Genomic DNA, 27,759 nt, shown 5'->3' with positions numbered 1-27,759 from the left:
GTATTTCATGTTTATTGACTGTCAATTTCACCAGTTGTTTTTCTGGCAGGATTTTATCATTCCTCCAACTTTCCAAAAAGCGTTTACCAAGTCCGAGAAAATGATATGTTAGTCCCATCAGGTTACTTTGTGGTCCCGAAACTATTGACAGAATTTCATTATAAGAATATACAGTAAGACCTCACCTATCCATTGCAACATAAGAAACTTGCCAGGATGTAAACAGAAGTTCCTCTGAGCTCTTAAACACTTATTAAAAAAACATCTGCCCTCTTTAAAAAAATATTTTATTGTTGTTCAAGTACAGTTGTCTGCATTTACCCCCCACCACTGCCCCCCATCCCCCACTCCCTCCCCTGCTTCCACCTCCACCTTGGTTTTGCCCATGTGTCCTTTATAGTTGTTCCCGAAAACACTTCCCCCTTCCCCCCATTGTCCCCGCCCACCTGTCTTCTGGTTACTGTCAGATTGTTCTTACTTTCAATGTGTCTGGACACCTGCCCTCTTGTCAGAGTAGAAAAGGTCTTCAATCCCTTACATATTGGATATTTAATCTTAGCTCATTCATTACACCACAATGTTTTGTTATGCTGTTTCTGAGCTCAATATACAGGTCTGGCATAAATAATGCCCATTTTTATTATAAAATTTTTTGTAAAATCATTTTATTGAAAAATCATAAGCATGTAATTCTGTAATATAACAATATCACACTCAAGCACATCATATGGTATTTTAGGTAAAATGTTCCAATTAAAACTATAAATTATTACACCCATTATTACCCTACCTACCACACTCAAGCATTGCTTCTGCTGGACCCTGTGTATTAGAGGAAGCAGCAGACAAGAGGCCGGTGGGAACAGCCCACGCCTGGCCTTCTGGCTGCAATGGTAAGTCACAGCTGAGAGGCTGAGAAACTGAAGAAGAAAGAAACCCTCCCTCCCTCCCTCAGAAAGGAGCTTCAAGAACTTGAAAAGGGATGGCTCTGCTAGGCTGGATCTTATCCTGGAGTGGAAAAATAGTGCAAAAGGAAATACCTAGATTAATTGATAAAATGGGAATATGTATGTTAGGTTAGTTTTGATAAATCTATGACTATTTAAAAGAATATCTCTATTAGGAAATATGTTTGCTTACTTTTGGTTCAACTATGCCATTGAAAATGTTATGTAACACAGTATAGAATGTGATAGGGTATACAACTTGTACAATTCTAACATTTTTAAAAATTATTTTTTAATAAGAGTGATCAATGGTGTAATCTGATATTACTCCCTCTATACCTTTTTATTTTCTTTTTTAAAACTCTTACTAGCCCAATTTAATGAGTAATTTACTTATTTATATCTATGTACTTATATGTCTATATATGTGCATGTTCACACATATATGCAAATATACATGTGTACACATATGTGTGGGGTATACTGGCCCAATTTAATGAGTAATTTACCTATTTACGCATGTGTGTTTACATATATACCCAAATATGCACGTGCACACACATGGATGTACACCCGCACATGTATGCACATATCTACACACATGCCTGCACACATGTAAAGACACATGCATGTGTGTGCATGTTTGCACATGTATACAAACATGCACATACACATGTATATAATAATTCTGTACTCTAAATCAAACTTGTGATTTCATGGAATTGTCTTCTTCCTTAGCCATACAATTCAAATAAGTGAAGTTTCTTTCTCATCCTGATAAATGAGATTCCCCTTTCATGAGACTGAAATGGGCATTCTTAAACACAGTGCTCATACAATCCCTGTAGGTGGCAGTATCTGCCAGATCTTTCCTGTGGCATTACTTGGTCCCCTAGCTTTCTGGTTTTCTCTCTCAGACTGCTGTCTTGGGCAGTCAGGACAATTAAAACAGGGGCTATGAATATTTACATGTATGAAATAAAGGAGTAAAATTACAGCCAGAGTAAAGAGGGGCAAGGCTCAGGTAGGGCTTGAAGCTAAAGGGAAAAGAACAAACAAGTGTGAGGGAAGCTTACTGGTCAATTGAGTGTGTCCTCCTTGGTACTGTCTGAATTAAAAAGAGCAGAAACTGAGGAGTGTTTTGCAGATTCCAGACCTGTTTCCCAGGCAGAGCCTCCTCATCAACCTCCAAAACCCATGCGGCTATAATTTGAAAGATAAATGTGCTGTAATTGCACTGAAATGTGCATGATAGGGAATATTTCTCACTGAAGGAACCAATATTNTTACAGCCAGAGTAAAGAGGGGCAAGGCTCAGGTAGGGCTTGAAGCTAAAGGGAAAAGAACAAGTGTGAGGGAAGCTTACTGGTCGATTGGGTGTGTCCTCCTTGGTACTGTCTGAATTAAAAAGAGCAGAAACTGAGGAGTGTTTTGCAGATTCCAGACCTGTTTCCCAGGCAGAGCCTCCTCATCAGCCTCCAAAACCCATGCGGCTATAATTTGAAAGATAAATAAATGTGCTGTAATTGCACTGAAATGTGCATGATAGGGAATATTTCTCACTGAAGGAACCAATATTGTATCAGTAATTTTTGGAGGCCAATATTTTCCTTTGGAAATCTATTCTAAGGATGAAAATAGAAGAAGAGAAAAAAATGTAGCCATAGTTTTGGAGAAAGTTAAAATACTTTTCATAGAATTTTAATAGTCTTGTTAAAATTCATATTTATAGACTTGGTAGAGTCTTGTTAAAATTCTGTTGGGGTCTTGTTACCTACAGAGCTTTGAAATGATTTTGAAGGTTAATCACTGAATTATTAAAAAAACACCACACCTAGCATTGACTCAGGGCAAAATACCAGTACCCTAAAGTGAAATAAGCATTGAAGGTCATCAACAAAGACAAGATAGCTTAGACAAGAAGCCCAGACATGGTCACTCAATCATTGTGCTATAATCAAATAAAACAATGTGAGAGAGTTCACACGATGAGTGTGATGGGAAGGAGGTGGACAGCAATTACTATTCAAGTCCTGAGATGATCACTTTACTAATTTAAGATTCATGGTTCCGGGAGGAATTTGGCTGTGATGGTGACCAGAATTGAGGGTGGTGAAGAGACGGGTTCAAGGCTTTTGACACTTGGGTAAACCAGGGGTTGGAGCCTGGCAATAGTCCTACAAGCCTCAGAAAACAGGAAGTGGGTCAGTCTAAGGAGGGTGGAAGACCTGTGTCTAGGAGGGGCAGGAAAACGGTTGAAACAGTTGGGTAGCACCAGACTGTGGACATTGACTACCTGACTTACATGCAATCTGAGGTGGATCGTGTACAGTTATTTAAAGTTGGCTTTGTGATATGATGAGTGGGAGACTTTTAAAGGAAGATTAATCTGCCTATAGAGCATTTTCACATTTACTGTTATTTCTGTTCTTAGATAATAAAGGGATTTCTAAGAGCAACATACCCTCTCCCTTGTTTGGTATCTGGGCTGATTTTAATTATTCTTAAATCTACCCATAATAAATTAGTATCTTCCAGCCAAGAATGTCTCTATATCCCCTTGATAGGATGATCCATTGTTTGAGCATCCTTGTAGAGCTATAGAACTTCATGTTATTTAACCTGAATTCTCCTCACTCTCCTTAAGCACATTGCTTTCCGAACTATACCCACTAAAGAGATTAGTTGGTCAATGTTACCTTCCACACGCCCTTTTATATATTTAGAGATAATTCTCCTACTTCTTCCCCTGGTGTAGATAATTTCCTTCCTTCTTTCCTTCCTTCTTTCTTTCCTTCTTTCTTTCCTTCTTTCCTTCCTTCTTTCCCTCTCCTATGCTCATATTTCCTGATTTATCCCCAGACTAGCATTGGATAGTATTAAGTGTCATCAGGCTTATGAAGAAGAGAACAAAATGCACTCACCATGTTGTGTTCTCAGACTTTTTCCCCGTGGAGTTCTGGTACAAGGATAGGATGAGAGCTGAGAGCAGCCAACAATCTGGTCCACGTCTCCCGTCACCTGCTCCTCTATTCTCCGTTGGCTACATGCTTGGGATGCAATTCAAGTTCATTCTCACTTTCTGGACTTTGTTTATTCTGTTAACCTGGCATCCCTTGAAGCCAAACCTTTCAAATCCAATTGATTCTGAATCTTCTTTTATTTTATGTTTTCAATAACTCTAAAATTTTAAGTGCTCGTGTCACTGAAACTTAGATATTAACTGGCCCGATGAAATTGCTTTTACCACAAAGGGGTTTTATAATCTTAATAAAGTTAGTTAAAATCATTTTTAAAACTTCATCACCTTTCATGTTCCAATTTAAGTACGTCCTTTTCTAAGAAGCCCTTGATAATCTTTCTATCCCATGCTGACCACGCTCTTCCCTGCAACTTTGTTGACTTAGTCACTGTCACAGACTGTAAGTCTTGGTTAGACCGTACTTTGCTTATAGATAGGTTATTACTGCACGTTTATCCTTTTCAAAGCGCCTATACCTAGCACTGATAGTGTAGACAGGGGACTGCTCCATTTGTGTTATATGTTTGTAAACCACACATGGAGGGGAAATTACATATGTGAGCACAGAAGAAGACTCTATAGTATTTTCAGATAGTTTCCCAAAATCCAATGTTGCAAATTGATCATCCTTGAGTGAGAGCCTCTCCAGCATGATTTGCTTGCTTGTATTGTGGCTGATTGAACATTTAAACCATTTAAAAATGGGTTGTCAATATTTAAAAATCAGGGTGCTCGCATAAACATCAGAATCTCTCTTGTGTAAATGAGAACAGGAAAACATTCAAAATACCTGTCAAAGTTAGATAAAGTATTCAAAGCCCATTCTTGTGGGCATTGAATCAAGTGGGAGTGAGTAGCCACTGCTGCCTCAGACAGGGAAGACTCCTCTGTCTGTAACAGCCTTGTTTCTCACCCTTTCTATTGAAAAATTGCTGCTTGGCCTCTGTAGGCATTTGACTCTATGAATGTTGTCCTAAGTGCTTGGATAAACATGTAGTGCCTTGGACCCTCTCAGAATTCCTTTATGATGTGTAAGAATATCTGCTGACATTCTGAATCTGGTGTTGCAAGGGTTATCAGATTTCAGAGCAGAATGACATGGTCAGCTTCTGAAAAATGATTCCATGATCTATGCTGAGGTTTCTGAATCAGCAAGTGTGAGGAATCTGCGGTTTTCAAAAACACCACAGGTGATGGCAATGTATATGTAACTTAAATCATATAAAGCAGGGGTGTCAAACTCACTTTCACCAGGGCCACATCAGCTTCAGGGTTGACTTCAAAGGGCCGAATGTGATTTTAGGACTGTATAGATGTAACTACTCCTTAACTAGGGGCAAGGATCTCAGTGCTGCCGCTGGGTAGAAATAGGCTCTGGGCTGGATAAAACAAGGTGGAGGGCCGGATTCGGCCCATGGGGCTTGCGTTTGCCACTGTGATCTAAAGTGAAAATGCCTTGTATCTGTTGATACCTGAGGTGAGACACATGTGTTCTTTCAATAACAGAAATCAGTTTAATTTCAGTAATAACTATTTTAAAGTACAAATTTCGAGGGGTGGGGTGAACAACCTCGTGCCATATTTTTATCTATATCTTTATTATTAGACATTTACTTTGTGTCTGTTTTTCCATGATACATAATTCTGGTATGAATATCCTTGAAATTCATTTTAAAAGAAAAAAGTTCTGCACATAAAATATTTTGGTAGTAACCAATTTTATTTAGGGAAATATATATTTATGTATGTTTATTTACCTATGTAAAAATATTTTGGCCTTATTTATTTTTGAAAACTAATTTTTGCAGAAACTAAATATATCATATATGTTAACCTTTTCAGCTCCTTGTCTATCTTGACAAAGAGCTGAAAAATTTTTAAACTTCGAAAATAGTATACTTTTCCAAAATGACTCTTTTCCATTGATTTGGAAAGGGTCTTACAAAAAGTTTCCTTAGTGCAGATGAAATAGTTTATATAATTGATCAAAGAAGGGTGAAATTAAAAATTTCCAGTTACACCTGCAATTCATTCTACAACCATCTCCACTCGCTATTTGTGCCAACACAGATATAACTGAGGTTTAAGGATATATACCAGACCATTACTAATAGTGTTCTTTTTTTTTCCTTTTAGAATACATGGTATTAGTGGACAGCTCCTAATTTATCTGTTGGCATATTGAAAAGAAAAAACAGAATTTTAAAACTGCCTGTAACACCTTTGCCTTCTTTGTCTAGCAAAATGTACCTGTTTAATCTATCTACTTAATCTCCTTGTGGGGAACTAATGAGTATTTTTCATTAACAAAATGATTGTCATTATCCTGGAAGGAATAGCATTAGTTCAGGTTCACACGATGGCCTATGTCTTAACTTTATCTCTCTTTCTGTGACTTTGAGAATTTTACACAGTTACTAAATGGACCTTTTATCTTCACTTCTCAACTCTCATCTGATTTCTTTGGCCCACATTTCCAAGAACCGTCCCGATTGAGGAGTCTGACTTTCACGGCTCACATTCTGTGTTATTAAACACATGTATCACTTTGGTCTTATGACAAACTAATGGGACCATTGTTCCTCCTCTTCAGAAGGTTGCTCTTTGGGGAACTTTTGAGTGTGGAGAAGAATGGAATGAGAAAATAAGATGGCTTCAAGTCTCATAAGAGAGGGCAGCGCGTCCCACAGCCCGTCCACTGTTAGTGTGTAGGTAACTTTAGGAAACCGTCTGAGGAGTTGCCAGTCTCACTTTAATTATGACCGACAATGAAATTCCATTCAAAGTTAAAAGCAATCAAAAAATAAAAATAAGTAAAAGGAGTGAGGAGGAGAATGAAACAAGGAGGTTTCACCCGCAGATAGCTAACTGAGAGCAGTGAGAGGTGGTGATTAAACATTCTGATTCTATTGTCATAGATGTTCCTAAATTCTTTCTGTTATGTCATCTCTTTACATTAAAGAATTAGTGTTATTGTGTTTCAAAGTGCTTATTGAATTACTTTTCCTTTTGTGCCCTAAAGGAACCATGAAAGATTCCTTGAAAGAGATAAAGAATCTCCCTCTCCTTTCAGTTTGCATTGTTTTCACTATAATTTTAAATTATTGGAAACTATAATGTTATGTTGTATCCCCACTCACACCCCAGCTCAATGAAGTTAAGCAATCTCTTAAATATGATCCTATTTCCAAAGTCTATATTTTCATTTAATTGTTTAAAATTTTTGACTAAATTCATTTTCAGAAAAATGATGAATGTTTTTTTTTTCCCTGTAAGTTTTTAAGGCTGCCTCAATATTTTTCATGGCAGCTTTTTGTTGAAAAAGATGATTGAGCCTGGTATAGGGTTATACAGGTCCAATCACGTAATTCAAAGTAACATGGAAAAGTATGTCTCATTCTCACACAGAGGACAAATTGCTTTGTTTTAGAAGGAAAAAAAGCTATAAACAGAGAGGACAACTGAAGCTTTTCTTTTTTTCTTTTAAACATTCACTTTTCATGCCTTATTTTATAACAGCCTCCCATCTCTTCCACTCTCAATCAAAATCAAATCTACTGTTCTCTCCAGCTAATGAATTATGAGTGGCAGGCAGGCTATTTTTTGACACAGGGAATAATTAAGAAGAGATGAATTGACTAATTGAGAGCTATATTCTTAGTAGAGTACTAGTTAATAATGACTTGGAAGTTTTGTCCTGGCTCTAGATTTAGAAAAAAATTAAAGTTATTACATTTCTTCTTTTTAATTTTGATTGACACACTCAGTTGGGAAATCTAGTCACAGTCAAGTAGAACAAGATTCTGACTAAATCAAAAAGGGATTGTTTGAAATGTCAATGCAAATCCACGACAGCCCAATCAATGGCTTGATTTATCAGTAAATTCTCTGGAGACTGGTCATCCAGTCTGGCCTTAATCTCCAAACTATAGTAGCTCAAAATTGAGAACTAACATGTCCACAAATGCTCACTAATCAACCACCCAAATAATGTGCTTGGTGAGCACCATATAAATCATTGGTTTGCTTGACTGTAAGTTTAGTTAGGTTTGGTGAACATATTCTGGCTCAAGGGAATTTCAGTTGGTTTGTCTATTACCTTTCAAAGTCATTGAAGCAAAATCTGCAAGTGATAGTATTGTAAGTACTTTCTATTGGGTTCTTTCATATATATTTTTGTTTAGCACAAAGTAGAAAGGTCTTGGTATTTGCAACTCTAATAAACAGAGTTAAGAGTGATTACTAATTTCTCTAGGTTTGAAAGCTTATTCTCTATTTTTCTTTGAAATGACAGAGGGGTCTTTATCCATTCTTAAATGTGTACCAATGGGTAGTTCTGTATTTATCCTGTTAAAGTTCTTCTCTTACTAGCTGGGACCATAACAAACTAAAAAAATATTTTTTTATTTACTGCATCTTCCATACAGTGCATTTTGGACAATAATATCAGTTTGCTATTCACTTTGCACATAGGATTTCATGGCTGTCATGCCTGATTAGGACAAAGCATTTCCTTCCCTTTGCCTTAAAGTTATCGCAAAAATGCTCTAAGCAACCTTAAGGGGGACTCAAAGGGTCCCCTTGCATGCTTTTCTAGGGAGCAGGATGGGCATTAAATATCTGTTAGAGTATGGTGCCTTACCAGCCAGTGACTGTATAGTCAGGGTCTTTTGTGATATCATAAGCTGTGATATTAGATATTATCAAAACAAAGTTAATGATATTTAATGAAGCAAGAACTTAGGATGTGTCTTAAGGGCCCATCATATGCTATTCCTAACCCAGGCCTCTTGGAAAAACAAAGGGAATTTTGAATTTAGATCATTTTTAGCATTTCTTGGATAACTACTTTGAATCAACTTATTCCTTGACTTGGGAACTTTATCTACCTTATTCTGAACAATCTATTCCTTTCAAGAAATTTTTTTATTCTATGCAAACCAACCTAACTAAACTTCATTTTTAGGGAAAAAATGCAGTGTCTTAATATAACTGGTTAACTTCCACAATTAAATGAATGATTGTTTGAAGAGAGGACCTAATTAGAAGATGAACTTTCTAATTATTTCTTCCTTTGGTTCCTCCTAACAGGAAGATAATGTGAGAGAAAATTGGTCAGTGTTCTAGAGAGAAGAGAATAAAGATCTATTGTGTTGAAGACTGGGCAAGTAGGAGAAGTAGGGCAATTCCCTGGGTTGCATTTGTGAGTCCTTTTCTTCTCACTGATGTGTTTGACATCTGCACAGAACATAAGACAATGGAATCGGCCAAGATTAAATGTAAGCTTTGCATTATCCATGTATGTCTCAATTTTCTTGCAAGAGTGCCTTCTTTTTTCTCAGTAGAATTATTTGACTGCAGACCAGTTAGTGAATCCATAAATATACTTCTTTCCTACGTGAAAGTTTAAAACACTACAGCCAGGATAACCATAGCCTTCACTTTGATCAGGCATCAGTAGGTAGCTTGTTTATTCTCTCTAGTTTGTAAGAGAAAGATCAATACTTGTTTTAATGCTGCAGTGTTTGGATACGGGGCTCTCCCTGACCTGTTTCTTCTCTCCTCATCCACCTTGTTACTCCTGCCTAAATTTCTTGTAATGACTTGTATAAAAACGTTTCTTACCAGCTGTTTGTTTTTTTATTTCATCACTTTACCCAGTAACTAGTTCAGTATCTCAGTAAATATTTACCCAACAATGAATCAATACATTCGCTGACTATAAAGCAATCGGAGTCATCTTAAATAATAGCCTGTTGCCTTGAAACTGCTAATGACAGCCTTGAGACTGCACAGGAGAGCTGTTTAAGAAAGGCCATGTTATATTTTGGTGGGTAATACTTTTACTTTCTTGTCTGAAACATTCCAATGGTTTAGCAGAAATTATTCGGGCTGGGAAGGGGAAAGAAGCAGTAGAGGGTGAAGTGTTATCTGCTCAGGTTTTTAAGAGTAAATTAGACATCCATCACTTCTGGTATTTTTATGCATCAGCCATGTAATGTCCGGGATTTCTAGTGCCATTAAAGTCCTCTCATCGGTGATGATACCACAAAATGGACCACCCATTACTGCGTTTGTGAGTGTAAAAGGGGCAGAACAGGCTTCACTGAGTAACATTTGCAGCAAGGATTTAAGAGGCAAATGTGTGTGATAGGAGAAGGAATATACGGAAAAAACAATGAAAGGTGGTATCAGCGTCTAACTTTACTTTTTTATTGTTGTTCAAGCACAGTTGTCTCCATTTTTACCTCACTGCTCTCCCCTGCTCTCCCCTGTCCACCGACCCCCACCTCCCACCCCCCCTCCTACCCCTCTTGGGTTTGTTCATGAGTCCTTTATCCGTGTTCCTTGATGATCCTTCCCCTTCTTTCCTATATCATCCCCCTGCCCTCTGGTTACTATCAGTTCTTTATTTCAATGTTTCTGGTTATATTTTGCTTGCTTGTTTATTTTGTTGATTAGGTTCTACTTATAGGTGATATCATATGGCATTTCTCTTTCACTGCCTGGCTTATTTCACTTAACGTAATTTTCTCCAGTTCCATTCATGCTGTCATGAAGAGTGGGGGCCCTTTCTTTCTTTCTGTTGTGTAGTATTCCATTGTGTAAATGTACCATGGTTTTTGATCCATTCATTTACGGATGGACACTTAGGTTGCTTCCAGCACTTGGCTATTGTTAATTGGACTGTTATGAACATCGGGGTGCATAGATTCTTTTGAGTTGGTGTTTCAGGGTTCTTAGGATATAATTCCAGCAGTGGAATTGCCAGATTAAAAGGCCATTCCATTTTTAATTTTCTGAGGAAATTCCATACTGTTTTCTACAGTGGCTGCATCAGTCTGCATTCTCACCGACAGTGCACAAGAGTTCCCTTTTCTCCACAACCTCGTCAGCCCTATTGTTTGATTTGTTTATGATGGCCTTTCTGACCAGTGTCAGATGGTTTCTCTTGTGGTTTTAATTTGCATCATTCTGGCTAGTGATGCTGAGCATTCTTTTATATGTTTGTAGGCCCTCTGTTTGGCCTCCTGGGAGAAGTGTCTGTTCAGGTCCTTTGCCCATTTTTCAACTGGGTTGTTTGTCTTCCTGGAGTAGAGTTGTGTGAGTCCTTTACAAATTTTGGAGGTCAGACCCTTGTCCGAGGTCTCCTTGACAAATATATATTTCCCATAGAGTTGGTTCCTTTTTCATTTTACTGATGTTTTCTTTAGCCATGCAGAAGCTTTTTATTTTGATGAAATCCCATTTGTTTATTCTTTCCTTTATGTCCCTTGCTCTAGGGGACATAACAGTGAAAAAATTGTTGCATGGAATATCTGAAATTTTCTTGCCTATGTCCTCCTCTAGGATTTTTATGGTATCACAACTTATATAAAAGTATTTTATCCATCTATACCACCCAAACTCCCAATCTTGTCTGATCTAAGAAGCTAAGCAGGATTGGGCGTGATTACTACTTGGATGGGAGTGTCTGTTTTTTCAGAAGGGCTGGGAACCTGCTGTTTACCTTCTATGATGTGTTCTTTTGGTCCCCAGATTGGTGACTATATTTTATCAAATGACTTCCTGTGAATCATGTTGATAGTTTTCTTAAAAGAGCTTTGCTGGCACTTTGTATACCATGCTGTGGAACCCATTCCATGACCAGGCATTTGGTTTTATAAGAAAATTTTATTTAGTTTTCTACCACCTGGAGTCTTTCTTGGATCAGTTCTATGTGATGGTCATGTATTTCTGCTTGACATGTGGTATGGGAAGACATCTTATTTTCCCTTGGTATTCTGATAGTTTCAGCTAATTTTTGTTAATCTTGGCAGCTACATCTCAAAACCATTTTTATTGCTTTTCAAAAATTAATGGTTCTAAGTCAATATTAGACTATTTTAGTAATTTTCTTTAGTTGTTTTCCTTGACTGGTTGACTTAATCTTGGACTACCTTGAGGTTCTTTGCCTTGAGAATGTGAGGTTTTCATATCTAAAGGATCATTGTTCTGGAACATTCACAAATAGGGTTTTTTTGTTTGATTCAGACTCCATGTTTAGTTATGTTCAAGTAACCAGACAAGAGAAGGTCTCAGCTATATGTGTTCCTAATTAGCATTTGTAGGTGTTCTGCTTCTTTGGATCTTTATAATTTAAAGAGAAACTGAAGGCATAAGCAAACAGATGTTGTCTAGTTTTCACTTTGCCTGTTGGAAAAGTGATTCAGGGAAATAATTTCTCAAGGCTTCAGTCTCCGTACCTGTAAACAGTGAATGTCAGTTCAGGTAATATGAAGACCGTTCCTGAGCTACAACTCTATGACACCTTGAGTGTTTATGTGCTTATAAGACCTCACAGGAATGATCCTTTCTTTACCTGACCACAAACCCGCAAACAAAGATTTTGCTTCTCCCATGTTGTGGCACTAAAGAAAGAGGAAAAGAGAAAAAGAGAGGGGTGCAGAGAAAGAGGGAGAACATCAGTTTATTGCTCCACATATTTGTGAATTCTTTGGATGATCCTTTTCTGTGTTCTGACCAGGACTCAGACCCATTATCTTGACTGAGCTAACCAGCCAGGGCACCGTGTCTGTGGCTTTAATTCAGCTTTCTTTTCCAGACCATCTACTGGTTTATTATCATTTTTGTGTCTTGAATGATCATTCTAGATCAGAATCTAAAAATTGGTAGGATTTCGGCAGATCCCTGTGCACCTAGAGAAGAGTCCATCCAGCACCACATAGGCTGGTGCAGGTGTGTCTTACTTACACCACCCAAGTTATTTACATAATTATTTCCCCTGGAGTATTGCCAATGGTTGCCCTAGTCTAGCAAACTTTCTTTCATTACCTTCTCTTTAGAACTAGTCTGCAATCCAGTTGCCCACTTGTTACCAACTTCCATAGTGTAGATACTACTGAGGCCTGTGCCCAGCCTTACATACCCTAGAAACAGAGGCTTTTTGTGGACCTTCGCCCTGCCCTGGCCCAGCAGCCTGCCTCAGCCACTTCTCCCTACATATTCAAGTACTGCACACCACATGACTGCCAGTCTGAGGCCAGGCCAGCTCCACGGGGATTTATCTTCAACTTTTCACGTCAGCTTTCTCTGGTGCGTCCAACTGACACCTGGCCACTGGGCACTGGTTTTAGATCAGTCCTTATACTCTTGGTCCTAAATGGCAATATCCTCACTACCTCCCTTGTATTTTTCTTTCTCCACTCCTTAAGATACTAACTTCCAAACTAAGTATAGTGTTATGCTCACCATAAATGTCATTGACCAGACGAAAATATGCTTCTCTTTATCCCATCAAGTGTTGCATTTTGAGTTAAAGGCAGATATCTCTTAGAGCTTAATTGCATAGATCTCAGCAGGGTAGAAGAAGGAAAGGAATAGATGACAAGGTAAAAAATCCCAGAAATCCAGATGTTTCGAATTAACATGGAGCACTTTCCTAACTATTTCTCTATCTCACTGACTACTCTCCACGTTCCCTTACAAAATTTATAGACACTGGATATTTTCATTATTTCTTACTTATAAGAAGCCACTCTGAGAAAATCAAGGCTCCAAGGAATAAAGGCAACACAGCTGGAAGCTGAAGCAGTATATGACCAAAAAGTATTTTTTCCCAGTCACAGCAAAACAGGATATTTTTAAAGAGATGAGAGTCTGGGACATCAGCTAGCTTGTAAAGAAACACATGAAGTACAATCACTGGACACACCTGACAGTCACCATGTGAACATTACTTCACAGCAGGGGGTCTGTGGGTTTTTAATTGCCTTCATATCTATTTTGAAGTGATGACATTTATCATTCCATTTGGAATGAAATAATAAATTCTACCACATTTAGATCCATACAATTAACACACTTTTGCAAGAGCAAAGTAAGCTTTAGGTCAAATGTATTTCAATCCCTGCATAAACAGCATGGGGCACCTGGAAATCATTTCACATTTGCAAATGGGAGCAGGAAATTCTGCATCACAGTGTGTATGAAAACTGTTGGCAAACACACACACACACACACACACACACACACACACATAACCACAACAAAAAGCACTGTTCCATAGAGCTGTTGGGACCATCTAATATATTTGTTTGTTTAACTACCATTGACTTTTTCCAGTGGTACAATAACCAAGAGTTGCCTCGCCTTTGTTAGATGTTTGTTCTTTTTTAAAAATTGTCCCCAGAATAAAGCCAAGGACATATGACTGAAAATCAGTAATTGCAACTTTCTCCTTCCTGACAGAAGGGGTTTACTCTCTCTGGCCTTTAACAGCCCATTTAGCCTCTCCAGCCTTTACCATCAGCGAAATGTAGATAGCTGAATTCATGTCAAGAAGGGCTTTGAAGATGAAAACTGCTGTGTTCTGTAAGTGGCAACAGAGTCTTTCTTCCTTCATTGGAGAAACATTTATCGGGCTTAGTGTCGATCCTGTACAGAGAGCACTTTAGGGATCACAGGGGTGTACAAGACAAGGTCGCTGTCCTCAAGCAGAGTCATTCCCATTGCCATGGCACCAAACCTAAAGTACGGTGGCAACCAGTTCAACACTGGGCTTGGTTAGCAATTTATCTGACACCTGGCTTACATCTGGGTGATACAAAATTTTGTCTTTAGATACAATACATGGAGCTTGGTTATGAAACTTTACATGTTATTTAACTAAGATAAAATTTTTCTTAAACTTGGTAGGCCCCCACCCTTTCTGGGCGCCTGACAATTATTTTATTCTTAATGCAAAATTCCTACATAAATTTGAATTTATAAATCTCTTTCCTATAATTCTATAATTCTCTTTTCTCTGTGGGAGAAAAACTACCCCTTCAATTATATTCCAGTGGAAATCTGCCGAGGGAGTAGACTTCTCAGCATCTTGCTTCTCTGAATTATGCCCAATTTTGGTAAGAGCATGTATGTGGAATAGTCAGAACTGTTTCCAATTATTTAGTTTAAGCAGAGGCAATAGGAACCTTGAACAAAGAGAGCCAACTTTGCTTTCCTCTAGTTTTGCATCATTTGAACTGCAGGAGAAAATGCTTTATTATTTAAACAAATATTGTAAAACTGAGGTATTCAAACAGGATAATTTCCCTTGTTCATTTGGCTTTCTGTGACATCAACTAAGACATTAGCGAAATCCTGAGATTTCCTTTGAGGTTTACTACCTTGAGGATTAATTTGCTTCAGTTTGGTTTGCTAGCCATGATAAGTTTATTCATATTTTATACGATGCTTATTAAGAGTGTTTGGATTTAGACAATTCACGGTGTCCTGGGGCACTGTTTTTAAGTATCACAACCTATTCAAAAGCAAAATGAGATAAAATTTATTCCATGGCATCCATTTTATATTCCCAAGAGGCAAATTGTTCACATTTTGGAAGTCCATCAGTGTAAACAGTTATTGTTGCCAAAAGGTATGAAGTGGTCAAGCTTGTACTCAGATGTTTCCTGATCTTATAGTTTGGATACTTTCAAATGCAAACGTTGGAAGTTTAACTCAGCTTGGCTAAAGCATCAGAGCAGATGCATTGGCTAATGGACTAAAGAAAGACTGAATCCAGGGGATGAACAATGTCATCATGACTCATTGTATTTCTCTTTCTCTTTTCTCATATTTCCATGACCTGCCCTAGCCCGGTACCACCAAGTCTATCTCTTCTCAGATATATCCTCAGTCATTGCTCTTACCTTGTCCCAGACAATGTTGGGCAAAACAAACATCTCAGGCTTCATGGCAAAATTTAAAATATCTCTGTTCAACCTGGCAGCTCTAAAAGTATCTGGTCAAGCTGCCATGTCTTAAATTTTTGTCTCTTACCTTGGTAACCAATCTTTTCAGCCATCGTTCATATGGAATAGCAATGAAGGAGGAAATCTATGCAGAAAGGATGAGTAAGTCACCGAGAAGAATGAAGGGACAGTGGGATGAAGTTGGGGGAGGCCCATGCCCACTTGGTGCTCCTTGGGAAATGTGTCCAAGCCCTTCACCATCAGGCCAACCTAAAACTACTCTTTTCCCTGCTGACCCTTTTTCATTTGCTTCTGATCTTATCTGACCTTTACTATGCCTAGATGGAAATCTGAGGAATGCTTTGCTATGACTTAAGACTTAGGTGCTATATCTGATAGATTCAAAAACAAAGTAACATAAAGGCTTTCATATTTTATTTACTTGATCATCATTCTACAGCACTGTCATAAGACGTCCTGATCTTTGCTATCTCCCAGCTCTTACATCTTTCATATTGAGAGATAAGTGATTAGAACTAGAGTGAATTTTCTAAAAAAATAATAGCCTATTGACGGTTTTCCGTGGAACCCTGATGATGATATGAAGGAAGTTGGGAAATTACTGGTAAATCTAAAGAGCCCAACTCTGAGTAATTTGACTAACTAGGTGGAATTGTATTTGAAATTAAAATGTTTTTCACAATCCTATTTCAAGTGACACAAAAATCCCCGTACCTTTTCAAGCAGCATTTAAAACAATTTTAGAGCATTTGTGATTTTAATAATGCTTTAAGCTTCTTTTAAAAATTGTCTTTATGCCCTGGCTGGTGTAGCTCAGTGGATTGAGTGTGGGCCTGCGAATTAAAGGATCGCGGTTCGATTCCCAGTCAGGGCACATGCCTGGGTTGCAGGCCAGTTCCCAGCAGGGGACGCACAGGAGGCAACCATACATCGATATTTCTCTCCCTTTCTCCTTCCCTTCCCCTCTAAAGATAAATAAATACAATCTTAAAAAAAATAAAGAGTTCCTTCTTTTAAAAAAACTGTCTTTATTATAGCACTGTTTAATAGAAAGGTGAAATACTAAATAAAGTTTGCTTTTACGTTTTTACTTTATCTTTTCTTTTTAAGGTCCCCCCACGCCCAGCAGGTTCGGTTATTGTCATATGTTTGGTCGATAGGCTCTGATTCACATCATCTTCCCAGTGGATGGAGGGACTAAGAGTGACTGGGGAACTGCAAAGCAGAGCTATTAAATTTATATTTACTGCTAATCATTTCAACTCCTGGCAGACAGCCTAATTGTAAGCACAGAAAAGATGCTCATGAGAATCATGGTCATATAACTTGCCCAGTGACTTTCAAAAAGATGCATGGTTTGGGAAAGCTCTGGGCTTATTGGGAGAGTAAATATTATTGCTGCGTGAGTTTCCTTATGCTATTTCCAACTCCAGATTGATTAAATATAATTTAATGAAATATATAATTTAAAGAGATGAGGCAAAATGTGATTAGTAGCTTTCCATTTTGTCTTCTTAGGATAGGCAGCAATGCATAAACTCCTTAAAAGACCGACAGCTAATCTAAGGCTTTTTCTATGCATAGTTTCCATTAATGTTGATGGCTTTTTCTGGGCATAGTTTCCATTAATGTTAATGAGATGCCCTCTTCAAGAAAAGTAAGAGAAAAGAAAAAAATTTAAAAAAAACTCTGATCTCCATTTGCTTCAAGTATCTTCTGATGTGGACTGAAAATGGATATTTAATAATAAAGTACACTGGCCTCCAAGGGCAGGGGATTATTCACCTTCTAATTTTGTTTTCATTGTCTTCTGTGTTCTGAAGTTGTCTGTTCTGGAGATCTGCTATATCCATTGTAGCAGCAGTACTAATTATTCATTCAACCAAAGATCTCCCACATGGACTATATTATAAGAACAATTTTCTGTAATCTGCTGAATTGAACCTGTAGCTACCTCTTGAATAGAGCATATGAGATATAACAGTATCACATAGCAAAGTGCTAGAACAATACTTAACTAAGAAGAGGTGAATTACAATTCAGTAAAAAAGACAGGAAGGATGTTTTTCCAACATTTAGTCAAAGTCAGTCAAGCCTATGCAGAGAAAGAACAATATTCTAATACACACTGCATGTTAAAATTATACCCTGAAAGGGGCATATATTTAAAATCCCAGCTAGAGGTGGCAAATTAATAGTCTAGGGCTAAAATGGAAGGAATAAGTTTCTGTTCTTAAGATTATAATTTCTCTTCCTTTGTTATTGTTCCCTTGTTTTGTTCTGTTTCTATGGTCTCTAGAATGAAACAGCATAATATTTCCTGCTGCAATAAACAGGTCATTCACAATTTTCGAAAACAAAAAGCTACATTTTGTGGAAAAAAACTTAGGTTACACCACAGAAAAGTGCAACAAAATGATGAATAGTGTGAACTTCTTCATAAAGGTCACTTTCAAAAAAAATATCTAGATTCTTTCCTGTTGCCTGGCATGAGTGGGTATATGTGTGTGTGTGTGTGTGTGTGTGTATTTGTAAAACCCAATGAATATTTTTTATTTTCTTTAATTTTCTTTATTGCTAACTTCCATTCCCATCTGCAACATGGTATCCATGTCCTTAGCTAAACATACAAATGAAAATTTTATTAACTTTAAAGCTTAGCTATAACCAAAACTATTAATATTAAAGCCAGGCTCTTTAGTTAATATGTTTTCATGCAAAAAGACATGATTTTTCCTTACTCTCTTGTTACTGGGTTGTCCCAGTTTCTTCTGTCTTTTCAGTTTCTGGCTCAGTCTGAAAACATTTTTTTAAAAGAGAAATAGCTAGATCCCTGTTATCCCCTGGATTTCAAGCCCTGTCAGCCCCTCTTTCTGGTGCAAGGCTAGACGTCAAATCTTCTCTTAAAGGTGCATGGTAGTGAAAACTAGGGAAATACACATCTGTGCCACTGAGAGATTTTAAATGAAAAACGAAGATAATGTACATTTTATTCAAATATGCTAATTTTACATTCAAATGCCACTACTGAAATTTAGGACTGCTGAAAATCAATATTGTGATTTGATGGCTGATATTGCCAGCACATTTTCGATAAATCAACCATTACTTTTAGGGCTGTTGCAGTTCCGGGTGCTCTGTTGAGTGTTCAGAAGAGCCTAGGGGAGCAGAGACAGTTCAAAAATAGGAATGTTTATATATATATATATATATATATATATATATATATATATATATGAGATAACGGCGTATATATGTAAAAACAGTGAAGGAGTATTGAATATTGCTAAGGACAATAAATGTTAGATTAATAAATGCATGGTGAGTTATGAATCAATGATTGAATAAACCCAAAGGGGCTAGAGGACTTCTGGTCACTGAGTTCACAGCCAGATATTAAGAAAAGGTCTTTGAGGAATGTCTTAAAACCATAATTTTGGTAGTAAGAAGGAAAGATATATTTCAAGTATTTTAAGTTAAATTTAGTACATATTTACCTATGAAACAGTTTTAAATACTAATATGTATGATTCCACTTAAAGACATTCTAGGAAAGGAAAACTGTAAGGAGAAAAATCCAATGAGTGGTTCTCAGAGAGCAGTGTGCGTAGACGGGATTCACAGGACACAATGGCACATCCGAGGTAATGGGATTGTTTTGTACCGAGGTCACCGTGGCGATTACATGGCTTTAAGCATTTGTCATAATTTACTAAAATATATGCTTTAAAAGGGTATTTTCCTGTAGGAAAATTTTAACTCAGTAAACCTGATTTTAAAAACAATAAAATTCTAGAATACATTCTTTCTTATGCTTGGTACAATGGGTATAAGAAGGGATACCTGCCTTAAAAGAACGTATAATTCATTAGGTCAATTGAAATGAATGTGCTCGGCCATTGTAGTAAAGGGAAATAGCAGTACATTTTGATGTAGTCATGCTGGATTCCTTCGCTCCTTTGTTGGATGAGTACTTAATCTCTGTCAGCCTGTCTTTTTATGCAGTAAAGTAATAAAGCTGGCCAACAGATAAAGTCTGAGATCACTTTCAGGTGTAAATATTTATGGCTCTATTATTTTGGTCTAGTTGCATGTGTTAACGAGAGGAAGAAGTAGACTTCCTTGAGAAGACCCCAATATTCTATATTGAAATAACATAAACTGAGTGAAAATGATGTTCAGAGTTCCTGACAATGTAAGCACACAGAAACTTTGGAATTCTGTTCTGAGTTCCAATTGCTAGTCTGAGACAGTTCTGACAAGTTCAGAAGTTTAGAATTTTAGGTAGGAAAATAATATATCCACTATTTGATTAAGGCCAATAAGTGGCCGTCAGTGTCGGGGCTCAGTCCATCTTCATGTTCTACCAGCGGCATTTTACGTGGTTGATCATTCTCCTCAAAATGCTTCTTCAGCTGGTTTCTAGAACCACACACTTTGCTTTTTCAGAACAGTCTCCTTCTCTGGTTCCTCCTCATCTCCCTGATTGTTAATTATTAGAGACCCCTAGAGGCTGGTCCTGGGCCTCTCTCTTTTCCATTTATACCCACTCCTGAAGACCCAGTCATTTCTCATGACTTTAAATACCATTCTTACTTAACACTTCCAAATTTTACCTCCAGATTCTAGACTCATATTCTCAGTTTACTACCCAATTTTATACAAGCTTTAATTCTCTAAAATGAATCTGACATTCCTCTCAAAATATGTACTTTTATAATGTTATTTACCTCAAAGATGGCAATCATACTTCCTGCTGCTTTTACCAAAAAAAAAAAAAAAAAAACAACTTGAAGTCATGAGTTCTTTTATCCCATCCCTTGCATTCAACCCAGCAGCAAATCTTGTAGGCCCTACCTTAGTATGATTTGATTATAATTTAAATGTAATCGGAATTTAACCACTTCTCACTATTTCAATAGCATACTAATTGCTCTCTGCGTTTTAATCAATTTTCATAGAACCTGAGAATGATCTTCTTAAAATAAATCAGATTATGTCAATTGTCTGCTTAAACTCACTCACATCACCACTCATATCACCCAGAGTAAAACCCCAAATCCTACCATCGACATAGAAGTTCTTATTCCATCCTATGGTCTTCCTTTGCCCACGCACACATGTTGGGGACCGCTCTGCCTGGTTTCAGGAATTGTAACTCTACCCCTCATGGCTAAGGATGAGCGAGGTCATCAAGGATGACTTCCTGATAAACCTGTAAAATCTGCTCTGCTAAGAGTGCTTTCATTCATATGTTAAGGGTTCGAATAGGAAACCCTAAAGTTTCTGCAAAACTCTCTTCCTGACAGACTCTGACTCAGACTAAGTCCCCAGATTTCTTTGAAATGTTATCCACTGTTTGATCCTTGCTGCCCTGTATTCCTGTGTATTACACCCAATAAAAGCCCCTGGAGGAAGGGGCTCAAGGCCTTTGTTTCCTCTGAGAAACTAGCCACCTCTCTTCCTCAAGCAGATCATGTCTTGGAGGTGTTTACTTTCATCCGTGGCAGACGGGGGGGCTTGTGGGAAAAGTCACCCCCCCATGCACACATACCCATTTCTTTACCTCTTAAGTATTTTATTCCAACCACACTGGCCTCCTCAAATATGCCATGCTTCCTTCCACCTCGGAGCCTTTGTGTGTGTTCTTTCCTGCGTCCAGAATACATTTCCTCCAGATGCCCACTTGGTTCTTTACCTTTGATCTTTATAAAGTCACCTTTTGGGGGAGGTCTTCTCTTGCCATTGTGTGTTTCACTGTCACCCACTCACACATCCTTTTCTCCTTCCTTGTTGTATTATCTTACCATGTTACATACCATATACATCATGTATTCCTGTAAGGTATTTTCTGTTTCCCCATTCTAGAATGAATGCTGCAGGAAGGCAGAAGTTTGGGGCTGTGTGTGTGTGTGTGTGTGTGTGCGTGTCCAATGTTTGATAAGAAAAGTCAGATTCATCAAGGACGTGTTCAAGGATGCTATCTCTGGGAACTGGAAGTCAACCTTTGCCCTAACAAGTACCGGGGAACACATCCGAAACAAGCGAACTGCTGCTAGTTGTGTCTATGCACACTTCCCTTTGAGCAGTCCTATCAGATGAGATTAAAATGTCTTCACAACAGCCAAACACCAAGAACAAAGATCCATGTTTTGTGAATATATCAAGTGGGGAAGGGATTACAGTTCATGTGAGGGATTTGTTTAGTATAGTACACTGGAAATACCTTCTTGCCAGTCAGCTTGAAATAATTAGCGTAGTGAAGTGTCAAGCATTGCTGAGGACCTCATTAATACAACTCCTCGGGGAGGGATTTTTACTTGGGAAAATTAGTCTTTCCTCTCGCAGAGCACGGAAGAGACACCCTCCAGCCTCTGGTGAGGAGCTGAGCTTCTCCATTATCACATCTGGTAACAGAAGAGAAGGTACTTTTTGATTCATTGTCACATTCAGATAAGTGAAGAAAGAAGCTTCTCAACAAGTGTGAATAGATTTTGGTAAACAAGTGGAATTTTTTTTTTAGAGTTATTTAAACAGCAGATGTATCTGCTCTTGTGCAGCTTGTCTGTCTGGACTTGAAGGACTGTCTTCAGTTGTGCGCAGACTTTTTTATGAAAATTCAGTAAACTGTACCTCTTCCACTCCAAAGACTTTTGAAATTTTTTAAAGAAAATGTCCTTTGCAGACTTGTTTATGTGATAGATGTGTCTCTGTTCCTGTCCCATGTTGTTTGATATTGCATTGTAAATAACCCATACCGACCTTTGACAGTCTAGGAAAAGTCTAGATTTTGTGGTTTACTTTGTAATTGCTTTAGGTGCACCAACGATTCAGTCTCAGTAAGTCTTAAAAATAAAGTACTAGGATGTTTCTTCCTTCCCAATTGAAAGAATCATAATCTTTTCCTCTCAGTTCTGCACCTTACAGTGTGTTCTCATGGATAAGAAGCTTTTATTATGAGCTGTGCAATGCAGTGTTTAAGATACTTTGAAATAAAACAAGGAAGGTTTTTATCCAAATTCTACCCCTGGCTAGCTGTGTGATCTTTGCTAAATTCTCTGCAACTTAAATGCTTAATAAATGTTAATTCCTGTTATTATCATATCTCAGGTTAAGTATCAGCAGTTAGTCAAAGCCCCACTAAGTCGGTGGATCTGAAGTGATCAGTAGCTTACCCAAAATTCCTTTAAAGTGCTTCAGTGGAAGTAAAGGATTCGTAGCATCAATGACTCCAACAGTGAAAGGTTTTGTTTAACGATACATAAAAAGGCTAGTTTTCCATGGCTTACACTGCCTCTGCGTTATCCCAGATTTCAAACAGGAAGCAACATTTAAGGAAAATAGAGAGTATTTATTATTATTAAATTAAGAAATGCAATAATTTTGTTAAGTTACTTGATTTTAATGAAATATACATGCCTGTTGAAACAACCACCAAAGACCGTGGGGATGGATGTTTATGCTTCCCTTTCACATGTGGGCAGCATGTGCCTTCTTAACATAGCAGAACACCTTTTTAAAAAGGCAATGATTTTTTAAAAGTTCTGAGGATGAATTTAAATTAGTATGTTCATCCTGAAAAGTAAACCATAAACACTATTGTGATTAACAGTGTTCTAGTATTTGTTTCTAGGCCCAGGTTCTGCCTCACCCATATGTATGTGCGTGTGTGTGTGTGTGTGTTTGCATCCCGTAACACTTTCCACAGTGTCGGGATCATGTTTTATAAAGATGTACATAGTAATGCATATTTTGTTTTTAAGCTTGAGATTTTATTATTTTCCTTTACCGCATATATATTTTGTTTGAAAGCACTTTCCGAATCAGAATATACTAAGGTTACATTTAAGAGAACAACAGACAACGTGGGAATAATTTAAGCATAGCATTAAGTTGTCTTCTTGTTTGCTCTTATACATTGGCTTCTTGATCAACAGTAAAGCAGGAATTTCTTAACAGCTGCTCTAAACCGAACAGACGATGGAGTCCATTGGAACTAAGTGGGTTCTCATGTTCAAAGTATGAAAGATCCCTTCTTTCCCTGAACCAAAAAGATGTTTCTAAAAAACTCATGGAAGTGCCTTTTTGTGATACTTACAAGAATGCATATTTCTCTCATTCTTCTTGAATGCTAGTGGAAAAGTTAAAAAGAGCAAAAACTGAAATATAAAAATGAAGCAAATACAGGAAAATGACACTAAACCAGGTTGGTTAGGTGGCAGTTGCAAGGACTAATATGTGAACTGAAAGGCATATTATATATATGTGTGTGTGTGTGTGTGTGTGTGTATACCCATCTCTCTATATATTAGTACCTTTTGCTTTGTTCGCTGAATTAGGATTTTTGAAATAAATCTCTTAAGCTAAGATTACATTCTGTTACTATATTTTCCATCCAACCTGGAATAGACACTTTCTTTATTTTACATTCATATGGTAGAGTTTTGGACATGAACAGCAATGTGGTGATTGCAAGGGATGAGGGAGAGGGCATAAGGGGATAAGTGGTCATGGAAAAATGAACCTTCTCTTTCAACCTTTTCTTGTTTTCCTGTAAGGTTTGCATCTCTAATCCCTGCCACAGGCTTCCTCGTGACAAGGAAAGGTTAGATAAAAAGCCAGGGGGAGCGGGGGAACCTACAATGTCTTTGGGGACTTTCAGAAGGACTTTACATCCACAGTTCATTGAGACTTCAGCTTATGTTTGCTGCATAAAAGAAGGCCTTAAAGTGTTTCTTTTTCCATTTAGCAAAAAAAGTGCCCCATAAGGAAAAATCAATAAATTTTGATTGTTACATTCTTTTCTTAAAAAAAAGAATTTTCAACACACAAAAATAAAAAAAAAAATCACACAATGTTTAGAAATTCCTACTAACCACAATTTAGAAATAAAAATGATGCAAAATGGGACAACTGTAATAGCATAATCAATAAAATATATTTTTTGAAAAAAGAAATAAGATGATGCAGTGGCTGCTTCTCATATGCTAAATTTCGGATTAGCGTGTGGGAAGATTTTGACTTGGATCTGGTGAGCGATGTGAAGTTCTTAGTGTCACGGGGAGTGAGGTGCCAGTTCTAAGTTTACGGTATAGAGAGATATAAATTTAAAGCTTATCAGAAAGTCTGCAAGACCAACTAAAAAGCAACAGGCTAGCATGTAGATACTGTGCCTTTTTGAGATGAACAGTGTCTCTCCCTCCCCACTCCCCCAAAATGAGCCTGGCTTCAAGTGGAGTAATGCAGACTTATGTGCAAAGAAATCCTCCTAATGGTGAATTAAAATGTAGTCCAGACTAATGTTCCAAGATAATTTGACTGGTATCTGTCTTAATTATATCATGGTCCCTTTTACAGCCAATGGAAGCAAGAGCTGAACCTCTGAGTGACTTGGTAACATTTAGTCCCTAGAGATCCCCAGATTTCTTGAGACCAGTAGCTCAACAGTTCACTACTATGGCTTCTAAGGAGAGTTACTGAGTCTACTTTTGAATCTAAATAAAAAAATCAAACTCAGAACCACATTCTCTGTTTTTGTTGCACTATTTTTTTAAAATCTGGACAAAGGAAAATATCATTTAGAAGAAACAGTCTTTCTTGAATTTTTTCTGCAGCTGAAAAATTTAACAATTCAAGAGCCAGAGTCCCATTGCTATTTGCAATTTTTGCCTAAAAAAAGTACTTAATATGTCCTTTCTATAATCTTTGAAAACTATTACAAGGGGGAAAAACTACTATATAATTTACATGCATAATATTTAAAGATTTCTTAAACAGATCGATGCTATCAGTCAAGCTTCTCAGCACTTTATATCTGGCTACTCAGGGTGTGGTCTGCAGACTGGCGGTGTGAGCATGAACTAGAGCTTGTGAGAAATGCAGAATCTCAGGGCACTCCCGGGCCTACTGACTCAGAATCTCCTTTTTGATAAGATACCAAATGCCTCTCAAAGTTTGAGAATCCCTGTTCTACAACCTTCGCTTCCGGTATTCTTACCGAGGGACACATTCTCTTAAGTATAACACTAGATTGACTTCTGCATTTACCCATAAATACCGTTACCGTCAGGTTAATTTTCTAAACCACGGTCATTCCTTTGGAAGGTGGCTGGCCGGATGCAGAGTTCCTACAATAGAATAAAGAACACCTAGCTCTTTATTTAATTTCTTTCTAGTATAGACTTACAATAAAAATCCTGCCAGTGCTGGAGAGTCTAGACAATACCATAAAAAAGTAATTACATTAAATTTCTTAGCCAAAGAGGCCATGGGCTAATTCTAGTATTTTTCACAGCAGGAATGCTGGCAAGTATATGTTATATATTTTTGTCACGATCTTGTCGAATTTTACAGTGAAAAACATTTTTTTTTTCCTGGCAGCCTGAGGCTTCATGATTTAGCTCACTGAATCGGTGAGAAGTACTCATTGATACTCTTCCGGGGGTCGTGTGAAGACATGCAGGCTGGTCCACTGCTTATAATACAATCTAAAGCTGATTGTTCTTTTTTTGAGCCACACACTGAGAAATGATTTTCGAAAGAAGGTGTAATCATTGAATACCTTTCGGAAGAAGGCGTAATCATTTAATACCTGTCCCTACATTTAATCTTTGCTATTTGTCAATTCTATATTACATGCTTTACTAAAAACGTTTTTAAACACCGCCTTCTACCTTTCAGACTTAAATGTGTGCTGCACACAAAAGTTCCTTTTGCTTTAGTCACAGTTTATGCCTGTATTTAAATGAGGGGTTTAGTAGCAGGACATGGAAAAATCCTCCTGGCTCTTCATTGCCTGTTTCCTTTGTCTCTGGGTTATGGAATTTTCACAGGAACCCCTAATAATTTTGTAATTTAAAAGTTGCTGTTACTTTGCACCACATAGAGATTTTACTAATTGAAAAGAGCTGCATACACCTAATGGTTGTTTGTTGTTTTATGGTCCTTAGTATTTAATATGAGAGCAACAGGATATGGGCTGAAAATGTCTCAAGGTATATCTGTTTTCAGACCTTATTTTCTTGTCCAAACAGATTCAGATTAAAACTATCACAACCAAACACTTTGAAAATGTCTGCTTCTCCCTTTATTTCCAAGACTTTTCATGCACTCCTACCTTGAACGCATGCACACACGCACAGGGGCAATTTCTGTTGTTTTTGTGACTCTGTTCAGAAAACCATGAAAAATGTTTGCTTCTGTTGGCACCCTCTGCCTCCCTCCTGCCCCTCATTCCACAGCAGAAAGGTGCAGGGATTTTTCGGCCTGTTTGTACACTATGAATCACAGGAAAAGAGTGGTACCAAGTCAGAGCTATCGAAGGAAAGCCAGCTAGGGCCCTGCATTTGAGAAAAGGCTGTTATACTCCTACTACAAAATGCTTTCAATTATTGTCTTGATTTAACTGAAAATATTTAGAAATGTCAGGTGCAAGGTGGTAGCTCGGGGAAGGATATTGCCTGTTCCTCAGACGAGCACATGGGGGAAGAAGCAGAGGATTCTTTTTGAATTTTTGCTTTATCAAACCCCCACATCTGTAGATAGTCAGGCACTCCCTTTTCAAATATGCAAAGCAATTTTGGTAACTTACTTTGAGAATTTCTCTGGATGTCTTTTCAGTAGCCATCTGACCTGGTCGAAATCTCCAGATAGTTGGGGGAAATGCTTTCTAAATCTAATCTGTGACTTACTTTCATGTTGGAATGTACACTTTCTTTTTGTTGCAATTTTTTTTACCACCTTCTTCAAATGCAGACAAAGCCTTTAACTGATAACTTATTGTGTTTCTTGCTGCAGACTTAACACTGTAGGTTGTGTTTCTAATTACCCCTCTGTGGGTCAGATAATAACTTGAACTTCAGTGAGTTTTCCCAGTGTTCCAAAGTCATTTATTAGAGCCTGAAATACTGTGTCATAAATCTTTCCAATAAACTTCAATTGCTTTGGTCAAGCAAGTGGAAGATCAACAAAAATTGTGTAGCTTTTTACAGCACTCCAGCAAGAGGTACGAGTAATTATTCCTTCAGTCTAC

General features: G+C 37.6%; 1 protein-coding gene across 27 annotated transcripts in view; it reads left to right on the top strand.

Moving 5' to 3' along the window:
* The window catches only part of NRXN1 (neurexin 1), a 1,091,189-nt gene that overhangs the window by 875,629 nt on the left and 187,801 nt on the right, over positions 1-27,759 (top strand). The gene's annotated exons all lie outside the window — the stretch shown is intronic.

This window comes from Sturnira hondurensis, unplaced genomic scaffold, assembly GCF_014824575.4.
Source record: "Sturnira hondurensis isolate 20B ecotype Veracruz unplaced genomic scaffold, ASM1482457v3 Scaffold0006413, whole genome shotgun sequence".
NCBI classification, from domain to species: Eukaryota; Metazoa; Chordata; class Mammalia; order Chiroptera; family Phyllostomidae; genus Sturnira; species Sturnira hondurensis.
Note: the sequence above shows the minus strand (reverse complement) of the source record. Positions and strands in the feature narration are given on the sequence as shown.